This window comes from Phyllobates terribilis, unplaced genomic scaffold (assembly GCF_046119375.1).
Source record: "Phyllobates terribilis strain yellow unplaced genomic scaffold, ASM4611937v1 Scaffold_1__5_contigs__length_1240528914, whole genome shotgun sequence".
Classification (NCBI taxonomy): Eukaryota; Metazoa; Chordata; class Amphibia; order Anura; family Dendrobatidae; genus Phyllobates; species Phyllobates terribilis.
In genome coordinates, this window is record NW_027362761.1 from 191931580 (window position 1) to 191949781 (window position 18202).

The following is an 18202-nucleotide window of genomic DNA, read 5'->3' on the forward strand; positions in this document are numbered from 1 at the left end:
CACATAGTCAACGCCTAGAGACGATGGTACAGGAGTATCTCCAAGTAAACATTGAAGCCACGACTGTGTCACTGGACCCTTGCTCTTTTTGGGCTTCCAATCTGGATAAATGGCCGGAGCTAGCCACTTACGCCTTGGAGATCTTGTCATGCCCCGCAGCCAGCGTTCTGTCTGAACGTGTGTTCAGCGCTGCTGGTGGTGTGCTGACAGATAAGCGCACGCGGCTCTCCACTGATAATGTAGACAGACTCACGTTCATAAAGATGAACAAATCATGGATCCGAAACGACTTTTCTACCCCTGTGTCATCCTGGGGAGAGTAAAAGCTTGATGATTGGTTAAAATCACCCTACCAACCGTTTTAAGCTTTCAAATTACTAATCATGTTTATCTGTATCTTGACTGGAAAATAATTTGGGCTTTGTAGCAGTGTGCAGCACTGATCCTATTAGGCCATCTATAATAAGCTTCACCAGATTTAAAATTAAAAATAATTTTTAGCTGCATCTAGCCTGGAAAATAATTTTGGGGCTCCGAGATGCGCAAGACACATAAGTGCCTTCTTGCTGCACTACCTGCAGCATGACCCTCATATTGTCAGAATTCGAAGTAATCATGACTACTGGGTTGCCACACTCTTAGATCCCCCAAACTTTTCGATCAACCTTTTCATTTTAATAAAGACCAAAAAAATGGTCATTTTTGAAATTATAAGCATTAGCAGGTTGTTAGAAACTGAAATCAAACAGTTTTCAACTCAAAACTTTATTCTAGGTGATGTTACATTTTCACATAGGACCCCTTGTTCGAAAGGAGCTTCTGAACTCTCTCGTCCATTGAATTTGTCAGGTTTTGGATGGTTTCTGCTTCAATTGTTTTGCATGAGGACAGAATACCCTCCCAGAGCTGTTGCTTAGATGTGAACTGCCTCCCGCCATCATAGACACTCCTTTTAATGATGCTCCAAAGGTTCTGAATGGGGTAGAGGTCAGGGGAGCATGGGGGTCACACCATAAGTTTGTCCCCTTTTATGCCCATATCAGCCAGAGATGCAGATGTTTTATGTGCAGCATGAGATGGTGCATTATCATGCAGAAAAATGATCTTGCTGTGAAATACACGGTTCTTCTTCTTGAACCATGGCAGGAAGTGCTGTTTGAGAAAATCCACATACATTATGGAGTTCATCTTTAGCGCCTTCAGGGATCCTAAAGGGGCCGACAATCTCTCTCCCCATGATTCCAGCCCAAAACATTACTCCACCTCCTCCTTGTTGGCGCTGTAGCCGTGTTTGCGTGGGGTGTCCATCAACCAGCCATCCTCCACTCCATTCATCTGGACCATCGAGCGCTGCACGGCACTCATCCGTGAACAAAACAGTTTTGAAATCAGTCTTCATGTAATGTTTGGCCCACTGAAGCCGTTTCTGCTTGTGTGAAGTGGATAGAGGAGGTCGACAGGATGGCGTATGCACAGCTGCAAACCTCTGAAGGACCCTGCATCTTGTTGTTCGGGGGACGTTGGAGGCACAAGCAGCTTCAAAAACTTGTCTGCTGCTATGACAAGGCTTTTTTGCCGCTGCTCTTTCAACCTGACGTAATTGCCTGTAGGAAAGAGTCCTCAATTTGCCCTTATCAGCACGCACACGTGTGTACTGTGAATCAGCTACATACTTCTTGATTGCCAAGACACTTCATCCTGATCATCGCACAATGTTGATTGGAGTCATGCCTTGACCTAAACACTCCACAATTTGTTGCTTCTCAGCAGCCGACACATCCTTTTTCTTTCCCATTTTGGCAGAAAATGTAGGCTGCTTAATAATGTGAGAGAGCCTTCTTAAGTAGTCTTGCCTTTCATTGGACACACCTGCCAAACTAATTAGCACAGGTGTCTGCAATTGCTTACAGTGATATAAAGAGCCCTGACACACATCACCATCAATGAGTTTAACTGACAAACAAACAAATTCTTCCCTTATCACTCATAAACACTTTTTGCATAATAATTTGGAACGCGGTGTACATGTGCTTTTCCACAAAACACCAGTGGTTCACGTAGTGAATCTTACAGTTCTAACTTGCCAACCGTGGTCTGTATGGAATTGTTCAATAAAGGGCCCAAAATTAAGATAACATAGATGGGAGAGGTCTCTATGAATAGGAATTCCTAAGTATTTGATACCCTGTGAGGGCCAGGCAAAGGGAAAGTTGGACTGGATGGAATCCTATATGGATTTAGGGAGGGAGACATCGAGGGCCTCAGACTTCGCTGCATTGATTTTAAAATTTGACCATGTAACAAAGTGATCTATTTCAGCCATAACAGCAGGGATGGATATATGTGATTGAGTGATATATACTAGGACATCATCAGCAAATAGAGAGCACTTGTACTCGGTGCCTCCCACCTCAATCCACCTAATATTGGGGTTATGGCGAATTGATGAGAGCAGGTGCTCCGTCACTAGGATGTATAAGAGAGGGGACAGAGGACATCCCTGCCTTGTCCCATTGGTGATTGTGAAAGGTGATGAAAATGTTCTGACGCACCCCCTGGGCCTTGGGACACCCGGAGCCGGACCCTTTTTGGTGGATGCTGGTGGTTGTAGTCTTCGTGGCGGCGATCCGGTTCCGTGGCTCAGGGCGGTCAAACCAGTGGCGGAACTATTTATGTGGTTTTGATGTTTAAATGTCTGACTACGCCACCCGTGGATTGCGGTCAGAGTGAACCGCCGCTACAGGGCAGACCGCTAAGGCTGGTGTTGTGGGTGCAGCAGAGCGTAGCATAACTCCCCACGGGAGGAGTATAGCCTCAGGGCAGTGTATGCGGAGGATGGGGGTGATGGTGCAGGGCAGCAGCAGGAACGACACGGAGTCAGTGATGCAGTTCAGGGCCTTTACTCACAGTTCTTATTATCCAGACCACGTCTGCAGGTAACGGCTGCCCACGTCGTACTGTGCTCACCAGGTGAGGGGCTCAGACAACTCCCAGATAACTTTGGAGCGCTTCACAGGACCCCCTTTGTGTGTCCTTTGTCTGGCCTTTCTTACCAACACTTCTGTCCGGCTGCCTCGGGCCTCCTCTTGGTAAACTTGGCGCCAGTTTCCCTGACCCTATGTGGTGCCTTCCTAGCGGGTGGAGCAAGGGGCTGCGCCACATAAAATGTCAGAGCCTCCGGTTTCTAGCTGAGGGTCGTTTCCTGCCTCCACTAGTTCGGGGACCGGTCTCCCCCTTTGGCCTGACCCCTCCACGCAGGTGGATTCGGGCGTGCGGTGGCGACTCGCCCGTCCGCACCCCTGGGATCCCTTCATTTCTCGTTCCTGGAGCCTTCTCCGCTCCTCTTCCTTCCTTCTCCCTCTTGCAGGCCTGGGCCTCTGTTACTAGGCCCGCCTCCGGAGCAGAGCTCATGCAGAGCCCCTGCTCCCTGCCACTTCTGCTCAGACTTCTCTGCACTGAACTAAGATGGTGCCCACCTTTTATACTCCCTTCTCAATGCACCCAGGAACTGCTTCCTCCCTGCTCCTGCACTGCAGGGTTCCCCTTCCTCAGTGTTCCCTCCCCCCACTCCAGCCAGGGACAGGGACTGTCGTGCCCATCTCAGGGGCATATTGGTCGCCCTGCCCCACGGCAATGTGGTGTAATGCATGCAGGTGTCGGGTCCTGATCCACACTCCATCCTTATCTGAGAGTGAGATATCACACCTCTGGGTGAGGTGCAATACGTCTGTAGCAACCGAGCCCTCGGTGCTACAGTTTCATTTATCTTCAGCCTAGGTGACGTATTGTGATACAGGGCCGTGATTTTGGCTATAAAAGGGTCCCCTAGACCCCTACCCCAAGATTTTTAAGAGAATCATATATGGCGTGCCAGGAGACTCTATGGAATGCTTTCTCAGCATCCAACGAGAGTATCTACTTACAAATTTTTAACTGCATCTAGCCCAGGAAATACTTTGTGCCTAGTAGCAGTGTCTGCTAGTCAGCGGATTATCCCGGCTGTTAAGCAAGCTACACCACCTGTAGTTTGGACACTTAATTTTTTCAAAGGAAATGCTTCGGGACCACGGGATACTCAGTGAAGAGCATCAGGAGGCACCCCAAGGCATAGGGGCTGGGACTGGCACTAGGATGCCTTGCGGTGGACAGCCGAGCTCGATCCTTATAAAAGCTTTTTAACTGCAGCAGCTTTAGTGGACGCTACTGGAGCTGGAATTACGCGGCTGCTGGCATGAGACTTGCCCTCCAATAGATCCTTGTAAATGGATTTAAAGTGTATTCATTCAAATTAGAGGGACAATTTAAATTAAAAAGCTTAGAGCTGCCTCCACCACAGGGGGGCTCTCTCGACCCACCAGCGGACAGGCACCAGTATTGGGAGAGGGGGGCTGGCCGTCAGGGTTCACCGCGGCTCTGGCACAAACCCGGCGACACGGAGGTGGCACGGGCAGGAGCGGACTGGCCGTCTCGGCTTCTCACTTTTTGGATTTTAGAAGGGCATGACATGCCTATATCTGTGTCTCCCCCTCCTTTTACTCCTCCACCTCTTTTCTTTTCGCATGACTATATGTACTTGTCACTTTTCCATGTGTTAGTTGTGTCTTCTGAGCAGTTTGTCAGCTTTTGGACACCTTTGAAGGTGTTTTCTATGTGTTTCTATGTGTTTTTGTTTGCCTGCCATTGGTTTTAACGGTGTTCGAAGGTGTTCGACGAACAGTTCGACGAACAGTTCGGCGAACACACGGGTGTTCGACGAACCGAACCGAACTCGAACACTACGGGGGTGGCTCAACACTAGTCAAGATGGGGTGCAGAGTGTACTTTAATGAGAAAAAAATGAACTTTTTAGAATTTACCAAATTGCTGTAATGAAACAAAGCGTGAACAATTTAAAGGGGTCTGAATATTTTCTGTACCCACTGTAAGAGAAAGGGATTTGCAGCAGCCTAAATCCAAGAAGATCTGTGGTTAGTTTTCAAAAATGGTTGGAACTAGCTCCCTGAAGAGTTCCTTCAAAAACTGTGTGCAAGTGTACTTAGAAGAACTGATGCTATTTTGAAGGCAAAGGTGGTCACACCAAATATTGATTTGATTTAGATTTCTCTTTTATTAATTCAGTTAACATTTTGTTAAGTGATAAAAATTAACTGTTATCACTTTTATTTTTGAAAGCTTTCTCACTTTGCAGCATTTTTTCCACCTGCCTAAAACTTTTGCACAGTTCTGTGTATATTACATGCATTTACATATTTATATGTAGATTAATTTATTGGTGATTTACTAACTAACAAGAAAACTTTTACATACATTTCTAATGTACATAAATAAATAAAAATTATATATACTTAAGGTCTAGGAGGATACTGAGGTGTGACTAAACTAACTGTTCACCCCTATCAAAGGATCCTCGAATATGCATTATACATTTCTCATACATTTTGCTAAAACCTGAGGTGATTCCACTAGATGGAGCAGAGGTGTTTACCTACAGAGGATTATTATTACTGTATTATTGCAGTAATATCTTCATGTCACACATGTGTTACAAATGATCAAGCTTTATAGGGACTTTTTCAGCTAGTAGTATTAATCAAGTGTGCAGAGATATGTCACCAAAATCTTTGAGGGTTGAACCCTTTGAAGTCTGAAGATTAATTTTCCTTTATTATTGGAAAGTGGACACACATGGAATATTAATTGGCTTAGCTGAGCGTAAAAGGTAAATTCCGTTTGAACTAAACTGTTTAAGTTTTAAGAGTGAAAAGCAAGCTATTAGTCAATTCAACCATATACCAATTGACTAGCATGCTGTTTCACAAGAGCTTAATATTATTTTTCATATTTTAATTGTACTAAAATAAATGAATTAAACTCACAGATGCATGGAAATCCAATTACAGGCTGAAATGTAACACCACAAAACCATTTCATTTCTAAATTAGTGCTAAGCCTGTTTAACCCATGTGAGCCAAGGTACTGTTTGAATGCAAATTGTATTTAAAATTATTTGGGATGGTAAGAACATTATATAGGAAGAAGCCTATATATCCATACTTGGAAAGAATACAAAGTTACACTACAGACATACTCATATTTGAAATATCATAATGACATTTTTATATGTGTATGCTTCTTTTACAGAAATTAGAATTACATTGTTTTTAATTCAAAAGATAAATTGCTTTATTATCTACTTTATTGAAGGGGTTTCCCGCTAACAAATTACATTTTAATCAATAGATCTTGGAATAATAAGTTCCACAATTGGATGTGTTAAAAAAAAACATTTCTGTCCTGAATCTTGTAAATGTGCTACGTACTGTGTAATGGCGGTGTCTGACCATGCAGAGTTGCTCCAGTTCATGGTTGGCACATACCTCAGCTCCTGGCCAGGGGAGGAAGCATAAGTCACTTATGATAAATGAATATACAAATGAAATAGCATGGGCTCATAACTGCTACTTTCTGAGGTAATACAATTCCATGTTTGTTTTATCACATAAGGGAGTACAGCTCAGCGGCCACTGAAGCTCCTAGGTCACTGACAAGATTTATGATGAGCTCAGAAGGCTGGAGACATGGCAGAAACACTCACTCCTTTGTTACCTAAGGCAGGAAAATGTGTTACCTCGGGGAAGGAAATGTGTTACCATAGAAAGCAGCTGCTGCAAGCCTCTGCTCTTTCATCTGTATATGCACTTATCATAAGTAACTAAGGCCCTCCTGCCAGGAGCAATGGTATGTAGTGACCATGAACTGGAGTAGTTCTGCATCGTTGGACACAAGCATTGCAGAGTACCTAGCAGGGGCACATTCATAAGATCTCAGGACAGGAAGATTTAAAAAACAAATCCAATTGTGGAATACAATTAGATATGTTAAACAATACAAAATTACACTATAGACATACTCATATTTGAATTATCACAATGACATTTGTATATGTGTATGCTTCTTTTACAGAAATCAGAATTATTATTTTTTATTCAAATGATACATTGCTGCTTTATTATTATTTACTTTATTAAAGGGGTTTTCCACAAACAAAGTACATTTTAATTAATAGATCTTGAAATAATAATAAGTTCCACAATTGGATGTGTTAAAAAATGTTTCTGTCCTGAGATAATTTTTATAAATGTGCCCCTGTTATGTACTGTGTAATGGCTGTGTACAACCATGTAGAGCTGCTCCACTTCATGGTTAACACATACCACAGCTCCTGGCCAGGGGGGAAAGTATAAATCACTGATGATAAATGATACAGATGAAACAACAGGGGCTCACAGCTTCTACTTTCTCAGGTAACACATTTCCCTGTTTGTCTTATCACATAAGTGAGTGCAGCTCAGGGGTCGCTGAGGCTCCTAGATCACTGACGTGATTTATAATGAGCTCAGAAGGCTAGAGATTGTTATGATCTGCAACGAGTACTAAGGAAAGAAAGGGGAAAGCTGTCCCTACAGTAAGACTAAGCTGAATCCCTACGATGTAGCAGGCTGCCTGTTCCTTGCGAACAGACCTGCCTTAGTCCTCGACTAGTCTGAACGAAGACCTATAGCATAAAGGAAGGGGTCCCTAAAAGAATTAAGAACTGGAACAAAAGGGACACCTCCTGAACAGAGAAGGTTGCTGCAGAACACAAAAAGATAAACTGACAAAAAGGTACTAGAGGTCCCGGAAGGACCAAGCAAACTGACAGAGATAGGCACAGAAGCACCTGGCTAGCAAAACAGTCAAACAACACTGAAGTCCAGCACAGCCAAAAGGGCGGAGCTGGAATGTATAGGCAGATGATCACGTGATCACAAAACACAAGATGGAAAAAACAAACAGGAGGGTTCTAACAGAGATATGACAGAAACACTCACTCCTTTGTTATCTCAGGCAGAAAAATGTGTTACATCAGGCTAGGAACTGTGTTAGCTCAGAAAGCAGCTGTTCTAAGCCCTTGCTCTTTCATCTGTATGCTCACTTATCATAAGTGACTTAGGCTTCCCCCATCCTCCCTGGCCAGGAGCAGTGATATGTGCTGACCATGAACTGGAGCAGCTCTGCATGGTAGAACACAGACATCACACAATGTATAGCAGGGGCACATTAATAAGATTATCTGAACACAGGAACATTTTTAACACATCTAATTGTGGAACTTATTATTCCAAGATCAATTTATTATAATGTAGATTGTTTGTGGGACAACCCTTTTAATAAAGAGTTTTTTTTAATATTTTAACATTGAAGGTTATCACCACTAACCACCAAAATAATGCGGCTGTAATGCTTCTTCATTCTATACACACACACAGCAACCTGTCTGTATGGGCTGCTTCACCTGGTTCTGCCTCTTAATCCCAATCAGACCTATTCAAGGGAATGTGATGAGAGCTAGAACCAATATAAGCCGTATGTAAACAATAGAAAGGATATTACCCTTTATTGTACAGATTGTTAATAACTCCAGAGATCAGGCCCCAGCGTATCAATCATAAATGGCAGAGTATCAGTGTTCCCCTCTAAATTTATATAATAGTTTGTAAGGAGTGTGAAATAATATACTCCATTTATATATACTTTAAAAGTATGTCTGATTCTTTAAACTAAATCATAGTTGCAAACAGCGTAATTGTGTGTTTAATGTCTGAAGATTTGAAGTAGCAAATGGATAGAGATGACTCCCTGATGTGTCACTTCAATCAGTTGGAGGAATGCCTTAACTTAAAGAGGTTTTACAGGATTGGCAAAAAAATCTGCAGTATCCCAGGTGCTAGCGTTGGGTCTCGTGACAATATGTAAATGATTTGCATGCTTATTATTATTTCTTTTTAGAGCACCATTGATTCCATGGTGCTGTACATGTGAAAATAGGTTACATACAAAATATGAATATAGATTACAATTAACAAACTAACAATGAGAGACTGGTACAGATGGGAGAGAGTCTGGCTGCAGGCTTACAGTCTATAGTATTATGGGGAAGGAGACAGTAGTTTAGGGAGTTGCAGCAGCTCCCGTGGTGGTGAGATGGCAGTGGGGTCATTGCAGGCTGCAAGCTTTCTTGAAGAGATGGGTTTTCAAGTTCCATCTGAAAGTTCCAAATGTGGTGGATAAAATTGTACCTGTTGGGGCACTGAATTCCAGAGGATGGAGAATACTTGAAGTAGATTGGGTGAGGAATGTATGAGTGTGAAGGAGAGAAGGAGATCTTGGGAGAACCAGAGATCAAGTGTGGGAAGATATCGGGAGATTAGTTTGGAGATATACGGAGAAGACAAATTAGGTTAATGCTAGTAGTTTGAACTGGATGCATTGGGGAATTGAGAGCCAATGAAGGCACTTGCAGAGGGGAGAAGCGGAGGAGCAGCAAGAAGAGAGGTGGATTAATTGGGCATCAGAGCTAAGAATAGACTTGAAAGGTATGAGACTGTTAGCAGGATGGCCATAGAGGAGGATATTGCAGTAGTCGAGGCAGGAGATGCACTAACATTTTAGTAGATTTAAGGTTGAGGAAAGGACGGATTCTGAAAATATTTTTGAGTTGGAGGCAGCAGGAGGTTATGCAGTTTGAACTATAAGGTAGAGTCGAGGGCTACTCTGAGGCAGCCGACTTCTGGTACAGGGGAAAGCGTGATATCATTTTTTGTGATCAGGTAGGGGAAATAAGTGAAAATGATGAGTTCAGTTTTGCTCACATTGAGCTTTAGGAAGCGTGATGAGAAGGAAGATATGGCTGACTCCAGGATTCAGGACATCAGAGAGGTGACGTCTGGGCTAGAGAGGTAGGTTTGATTGTCATCAGTGTATTGATGGTACTGGAAGTTATGGAACTTTATGAGTTGTCCCAGGGAAAAGGTACAGATGGAGAAGAGTAGTGGTCATAAGACAGAGCCTTGCAGATAGAAAGGTATGAGGGAATGAATAGAGGGCACGGTCTTTAACACCAAGGGAAGAGAGGATCTTTAGTAAGAGGGAGTGGTTGACTGTGTCAAAGGCAGAGGACAATACTAGAAGGGGGAGTATAGAAAATTGTCTTTTGGCATTGGCGGTAAGTCATTAGTAATTTTGGTCAGGAAAGTTTCAGTGGAGTGGTGGGGACAGAAACCAGATTGTAGGTTGTTGAAGAGTGAATTAGATGAAAGGAGGGAGGAAAGTTCAGTGTGTTGATCGAGTAGTTTGGAGACGAATGGAAGCTGCGATATGGGACGATAGCTGGATGTCGAGGTTGGGTCAAGGGATGGATTCTTCAGGATCGGTGTGATTGTGGAATGTTTGAATGCAGAAGAGAAGGTACCAGAAGTTAATGATAAGTAAAAGGATGGAATAAGCGTGGTGGTGAGGTTGGGGAGGAGGTGGGATGTGATCAGGTCAAGTGCACAAGAGGTGAGGTGTGATTTTGGAGAGAAGAGTAAGCTTTCTTTCAGTGATGGTGGAGAGGAAGGTTATGGGGGAAGGGCATAGGTCAGTTACATGGAGAGGTTGGGGTGGTTGATTAGTACAGATTTGCCTGATTTGGTAAATCTTGTGTTTGAAATATGCAGCAAAGTCTTCTACAGAGATGAAGGAGGTTCGGGGGGGGGGGAATGGTGGGCAGAGAAGAGAGTTAAAAGTGTCGAGTAACAGTTTGGAGTTTAAGGATAAAGAAAATATGAGGGTTATGAAGTAGTCCAGTTTAGCAGAGTTAAGGGCCATCTTGAATGTGAAGGTTGCTTGTTTAAATGTGGTGAAGTCTTCTTGTAAGTGCGTTTTCTTCCAACGCCGCTCAGCAACTCTGCATATTTGCCGGAGTATTTTAGTGAGGTTGATGTGCCAGGGTTGTCTATTGATTTGGCGCCCTCTGCCATGCACGAGTGAGGCAATATAGTCAATAGCTGATTAGAGTGTGATGTTGTAAAATGGTGGGACTGTCCTTGTGGAGCAAAGATATGGAAGGACAGCGGTAGAACAGAGTCAGAGAGTGTGTGAGTGTCGAGGTGTGAAAGGTTTCTGTGGTATTGTGCTAGTTGCTGGACACAGGGGGCAGGAGAAGAGGACAAGGATGAGAAAATAAGTGTAGATAATGGTCACATAAAGGAAAAAATAGCTTGTGAGGTTACGTAGAGAGCAGAATTAGGTGAAGCTAAGGTCTAATGTATGTCTGTCAGTGTGAGTGGCTGTGGAGGACCATTGCGTAAGAGCAAAGGATGAAGCACGCGACAGGAGTTTAGAGGCTGCCAATTATCTAGTGACAGTGGGGATGTTCAAATCAGCCATGATGATGGTGGAAATGTCAGAAGAGAGAAAGTGTAGAAGCCAAGAAGAGAAGTGGTTGATAAAGGCAGTGAAAGGGCCCAGTCAGTATATGATGGCCACTTGGAGGTTGGAGGGAGAGTAGATACAGACAGAGTGCACTTCAAGAAGCGAGGATAAGGTAGGGTAGAGGTGGGATTGGGTTGAAGGTGCAGTTGTTAAAAAGGAGAAGACTAACTCCTCCACCATGGGTATTGCCAGGGGAAGCTGTCTCAGAGGGTGTGAGCCATGTTTCGGTGAGGCCCAGGAAAGATATGTTTTGAGACGTAAAGAAGTCGGAAGTGACATGGAGCTTATTGCAGACAGAACAGGCATTCCATTGTGCTTCAGAGAGAGGGAGTGGCTGGGTGGGGGGGTCAGGTGAAATGGTTTTATGTTGGATAGGTTGCAGTAATTTAAGTAGGTGGGAAGAGATAGGAAGGCGAAATAATGTGAGATATCAGCTGTGGAGGGTCAGGATTAGAAGATACAATGATGAGCAAAAGGGTAGCAATGTTTTAAACTTTTGACTTTTAGGCTCTATATCTCACCATCCCCTACTGCTTCAAATATGAGACTACCATCATTTAATAGACAATGATCTTGGCTATCTCAAGCATAAATTTGACTTGCAATTATTTAGCATATCATTAGTTATGCAGATTCTTGTCATTTCACTGCATTGTTACTGTTTTGCTCCTAAAAATCTAAATTTTTATTATTTTGTTAGCATTTTGAAAATCCACCTTTGGCTTTCAACACTGCCTGAATCCTTCTGGGCATGCTCTCAATCAGATTCAAGCATGTCTCGACCAAAATCGAATCCCAGGTCTCTTCTACACATTCTCAAAGTTGGTGCATGCTGATCGACTCACTTGGGTATGTATTCAGCTTTTAATTCAACTCTACCCACAAGTGTTCAATTGGGTTGAGATCTGGTGACTGTGGGGGCCAATCCAGCACCTCTACATTATTGTCATTGAAAAATTTCTTTGCCAATCTTGATGTATGCTTCGGGTCATTGTTCTGCTGGAACACTATGTCATCCTTTTCATACCCATAATACTCGAGATCACCATTGATCTGGGTCAATTATCCAACGCCTTTGGCTGTGAAACAGCCCCATATCATCAGGCTTCCTCTTCTGAACTTGACAGTTCCTTCAATTTCTCTATCTATTAGCCCCTTTTCTCCTTGTTTCTTCCAGACCCATTTGTACCCATCAGAGCCTAGTCTATTGACTTTCATCTCATCGCTCCAAATCACCAGTTTCCAATCTTCTACTGTCCACTTTTCATACTTCTTTGAAAACTCGAGCCTACTCTTCTTATGACGATATTGAAGTCGAGGCTTCTTCACTTTTTTTCAGGTCACCATTCCAGACTTGTTTAATGTGCATCGCAAAGTGCTTGCATGGACGTCTGTGATCTCACTGTTATGAAGCATATGAGCCACCTCCACTGCCGTGTTTGTCGCGCCAGAACTGATAGACCTTGTGATGAGCCGGCTTGTTGACTCCAATATTTTGCATGGATGCCCACCTCTTGGCTTTTGAATGGATGGATGGACTTCATTTCGTATTCTTCTAACTGTCATGGTACTCACATGATGTAGTTTTGCAATTTTCGTGACCGAGAGACCACTATCGATGAGCTGGAAGATGCTGTTTCTCTTTTCTTGGGAAATATTCTTCAGGTCTGCTCCTCGATTCAAACCAGTGACCTTTCGCTTCTGAATCAATCTAATAACATACTAGGGAATAACATATTAGGGAATCTGAGAACAGGTTGTATTTTGTAGTATACAGGAAGAAAAAGATTTTCCACCAACAGGAGCAAAACAGAAACAATGCAGTGACATGCATAACTAATAATATACTAAATAGTTGCAAGTCAAATTTATGTATGAGATTCCCAAGATGACTGTCTATAAAATAATGGTAATCTCAAGTTAAAAGCAGTAGTGGATGGTGAGATATGGAGCCTGAATGTCAACAGTTCAAAACATTGTTACCCTTTTTCTCGTCAGTGTATATCACACGAAGTAAGTAGAAGCAGAAAGAGCAAACAAGTGGGAGAAGGAGCGTGCCTGGCTGGTTTTGTGTTTTAGAAAGAGGGATCTGAGGTTTTGGAGCAGGTTTGCAGATGAGGTTAGGTGAGGGGGTAAGAGGGAAGGTGAGATAATTGTTTGGAGAGTGCTGGGATTTGGGGATAGCAAAGGAGACTAAGGATTAGTGGAACTATGAGTGTAAGTGCATATGTAAGCATGCTGAAAAATTAAGTGTGGAAAAATGAAGTTAGTTGTATTTGGTAAACAGTTGTAGCTCTTACCTTCTGGTATATTTCTGGCATATTTCTACACATAAAAAGCTGCACTTGATGGAGTTGAATGCATCTTATGGTCATGTGCTGACCAGACGCGTTTGGCTTCTCTGAAAAAACAGAATTGAGAGAAATGTCATACACAGACATCTATGGCTTGTCACTTTTCCAGCACCCTCTTCACATTCCACCCACTATACACAAACCATATAGTACTATAACCAGAGGTGTAGCCAGTACAAATGACCCCTCTGTGCCCTGAAAAGTAATGGTATCCCCTTTTATGCCCCACACAGTAACAGTTCCCACTCTGTGCCCTACAGGGTAATAATGGTAATAATAGTTCCTCTGTACCTCTACATATTAATACTGACCCCACTGTATCTCCTCATAGTAATAACACTGAGCTGTGTTTCCTTATTTATACATCCCACTGTAACATCCCTGGCGGCGTGCTTGCATAGTGTACCACCTCCCACCATGCAAGACCGCAATCTTACCCATCAGTTCAGCCTGCAAACCTTGCTCCAGTTCATGCTGTGTGCATGTCTCTTGTCTGATTGCTTAGGGCGGCGGCCCGGTTACTTCCTGATTCTTATAGCTGCAGTGGGCGCACTCCTAATGCGTCCCCAGCCTATTGCTGTGAGTCACTGGATATTTAAATCCCCTCCACCCAGAAGGAGGGGCCTGAGCAACACTTTCTTACAGTCTGTGTTCTGTGCAACTGTTAGTTGCCAGGTCCTGTCCTGACTCTAGTCTGTCTGCCACCCTGGGGGCCGCATACCCAGGCCTGTTACCTGTATCTGTGACTTCTAGTCTGTTTCTGCCATCCTGGGGGCTGTATACCCAGGCCTGTTACCTGTGACTTCTAGTCTGTTTCTGCCATTCTGGGGGCTGTATACCCAGGCTCATTCCTGTTTCTAGTTGCAGTGTCAGTTCCTGTCTTAACTGTCTCCTAGCCTGTTACCTGTTTGTCTCTATGTCCGTACCTTCCCTTTTCCTGCAGTGTCTGAACCTGCACCTAACTCCAACTCATTGTCTCTGTACTTCTGTTTGTGAGTTTAGAGTCCACTCGCTACTTCATTGTAAGTACCTTGTGTGTATCTGGTTCTGCTTGTCCCTTTTCCCTTCCTCCGTGTCTACCTCCTGTGTTCTAACCATCTTCCTGTATTTTACAGTCTGTTCCATGTGAACAGAGCCCTATCCTCTCTGCTCTGCCTTGTCCACCGCTCCGGCGGTTCCTCTCTGCTCTGCCTTGTCCACCGCTCCGGTGGTTCCTCTCTGCTCTGCCTTGTCCACCGCTCCGGCGGTTTTGCTCTGTTCTGCCTTGTCCACCGCACCTGCGGTTTCGCTCTACTCTGCTTGCTCACCGCACTAGCGGTTTCGCTCTGCTCTGCCTTGTCCACCGCTCCGGCGGTTCCTCTCTGCTCAGCCTTGTTCACCGCTCCAGCGGTTTCGCTCTGCTCTGCCTTGTCTACTGCACCAGCGGTTCCTCTCTGCTCTGCCTTGTCCACCACTCCGGCGGTTCCTCTCTGCTCTGTCTTGTCCACCGCTCCAGCGGTTTCGCTCTGCTCTGCCTTGTCCACCGCACCTGCGGTTTCGCTCTGCTCTGCTTGCTCACCGCACCAGCGGTTTTGCTCTGCTCTGCTTGCTCACTGCTCCGGCGGTTCCTCTCTGCTCTGCCTTGTCCACCGCTCTGGCTGTTTCGCTCTGCTCTGCCTTGTCCACCGCACCTGCAGTTTCGCTCTGCTCTACTTGCTCACCGCACCAGCGGTTTCGCTCTGCTCTGCCTCATCCACCACTCCGGCGGTTTCGCTCTGCTCTGCCTTGTCCTCCGCTCCGGCGGTTTCGCTTTACTCTGCTTGTCTACCGCATCTGCAGCTCTTTTCCTGCATCCCAGTCTGTACTGGACCCTATCAAGCCTGCGCTCCAACCTGCTAGTACCTCCCTGTCTGCACTCCAGTCGTGCTTGCCAGTACCTCCCTGTCTGCACTCCAGCCATGCTTGCCAGTACCCACCTGTCTGCATACCAGCTGTGCTTGCCAGTACCCACCTGTCTGCATACCAGCTGTGCTTACCAGTACCCACCTGTCTGCATACCAGCTGTGCTTGCCAAAACCCACCTGTCTGTATGCCAGCCTAACCTGCCTGTTCCTGCATTCCCCGGTGTGGGTCAACAGCTGTTTCCGGGGTCTGACCTGGAGTAGCACCTGGTCCCTCTGCTCGGTTCCACCCTGGTGCATGGAGTCGACTGAGCCGCCGTGCGACCTTGGTCGGATCAGGTTGATCCTTAGTTACGCCCCTCCAGGCACTTCTCGGTTCATGGTACAGTGGGATCACTAATCACGCACACGCCAGTCAGTCCGGGCGTGTGCATAACACCCACTATGATAATAATGTCCCCCTGTGCTTTTTTTTATAATAATAATGCCCCTTATACTGCCTTATAATTGTCACGGCGGTAACCTGTATGCCTCCTCACTGCTACCCTACTCACCGTAGTCATCAGGAGGCTCACTGAGTATTGCCTCCTGCAGCACTGCTGCATCTTAGGGTGTTTTCCTTTTTGCCTTAGGTGGGCATGGACGGTCTCTTCAGGAATTTAACCCTGCTGTGTCCTGCAGAGATTAGGTTCCCCTGCCTATCCTGTGTGAGCAAGGCCTTTATTAGGCACCTGCGCCTTCCACTCCCCGCCCGAACGTTGGTTAATCCTGCTAGTGATCTGTTTGAGCTTGTGTGGTTCTGTTTGCTTGCCTACCCATCCTGTCTGACCTCTCCGCTCCTGACATTTGCTACGTATCCTGATCCTGCGCTACCTACCCTGACCTTGGACTGGCTAACCACATCTTTGTCTTTGTCCTCCTGTAACTCACACCCGTGCCTCTGACCCTCCGGTTAGCTGCTGCAGTCCCAGAGGCTGCCCTGGAGTTGCACCTGGTGTCTACCAGCAGTCCAACCTATCTTCACCACCTGAGGCTCTAGAGAATACCCGGTAAGCACCTAGTCATGCCCCTCCTGAGTAAGCTCAGTGTGTGGTGCAGTGGGTCTATGACTCGCCCCCTGGGCCGTGGGGCACTCGGATCCGGGCAATAAGGGGAACGATGGGAGTTGTAGTGGCAACCCGGTTCCGTGGCTCAGGGTGGTCAGGCCAGTGGTAGTCCGTTATGTGTTATTGATTATGTCCGACTACGCCACCCGTGGATTTGCGGTTATTAGGAACCGCCGCTGCATGCAGACCGCTGGGGCTGATGAGGTGTGCAGCTATGGTAGTGTGACTCCCCACGGGAAGAGTGCGGCCCCAGGGCAGTATAGTGAATGGTGGGAGTGATATTAGTGAGAGTCCCAGTGCTGATAGTGCTGGAGGAGCAAGGAGCACACAGACAACAGGTTGCAGTCCAGGGTCTTTACTAAACAGGCAAACTGACCCACAAACAGTCCCAGCTAGGAGGGGACCTGGATGTCTGAGAGCAACGGAGAAATTGGCCCTGGTCAGGGTGAGGGTGTAGGCCTACCGTGCTTTCTGCGCTCCTTCTGGCTATCTCCTCTTGATAGGGTAACAGCCCACGTTTCCAAGCTTTCCGTGTATTCTCGCCTGTATGGCCTGCGACGTGGGTTCCTTTCTGCTCCCAGCCTTGTACGGCTTTACTGGTCCCTTCGGTTGTGGCAGGGCCTCCAGGCTTCTTAGGCCAAGGAATGTACAGTCCCTTGCGGACTGGTTCTCTGCTGGGGGATGTGGAATCCTTCCAGCCTCAGACACCAAAGTCTGGTAGATTAAGTCCTCTTTCTGCCAAGACAGGCTCTCTTCGCCTCTTGTCTCTGGCTTGTGGCTCTCCTCCTGCCACACTTCCTCTTAGGTGCAGTGCAACTTTCTGTCCCTGCTCTGGGACACCTCTCAGTGCTGAGGCAGGTCGTCCAGTTCTCTCTAACCCTGCTCTCAGTACCAGCTTTTATAGGGGCAGCCAGCTCCCCCTACTGGCCTGAGACAGGAGGCATTGCATGCTAATGTTCCCCTGACTAGAGAACCTCCCCCTTGCTCTCAGACACAGCTTTAATTACACTTGTGGCATCCAGGCAGGGTGACACATTCCCCCCTAGTGAAATTTAGTACTCCGGGACTAAACAATAAACAAAGACAATATGCATAACAATAAAACATTAATAGACAGATGACGCACAAATTGAGTTCTTAAGGTCACAGTGTGGTCTGTGACCGGGTGTCCATATCACCAATACAACGGGGAGCCTTAACCAGGTGGGGGTCTGTCCTACCCCAAGTCCTTTACAGTCTTAGTTCATTCCTGGGTTAGGCTCAGAATGCAGTCCATACAAGGTCCCGGTTATAAAAAGTCCATAACCTGTGAGTCCTTACGGTAGCTGCAAGAAACTGAAACACACTATTAATAAACATGCAGGTAACTTGGCAAACATTTCAACATTTGGCAACAGGGTTATTTACAATTTAGTGCATCCTATATTCTCCAGCGAGCGGGTATCTGCCCCTTTGTGCTCCTGGTTGACCTACGTAGCTCACTGTCTGGTGGTGGACCAACCTGGCTTTCCCCACTAGCGTTAGGGGTACAGCTACCAGCTGGGTGTACAGGTAGGGCAGGCAGCTG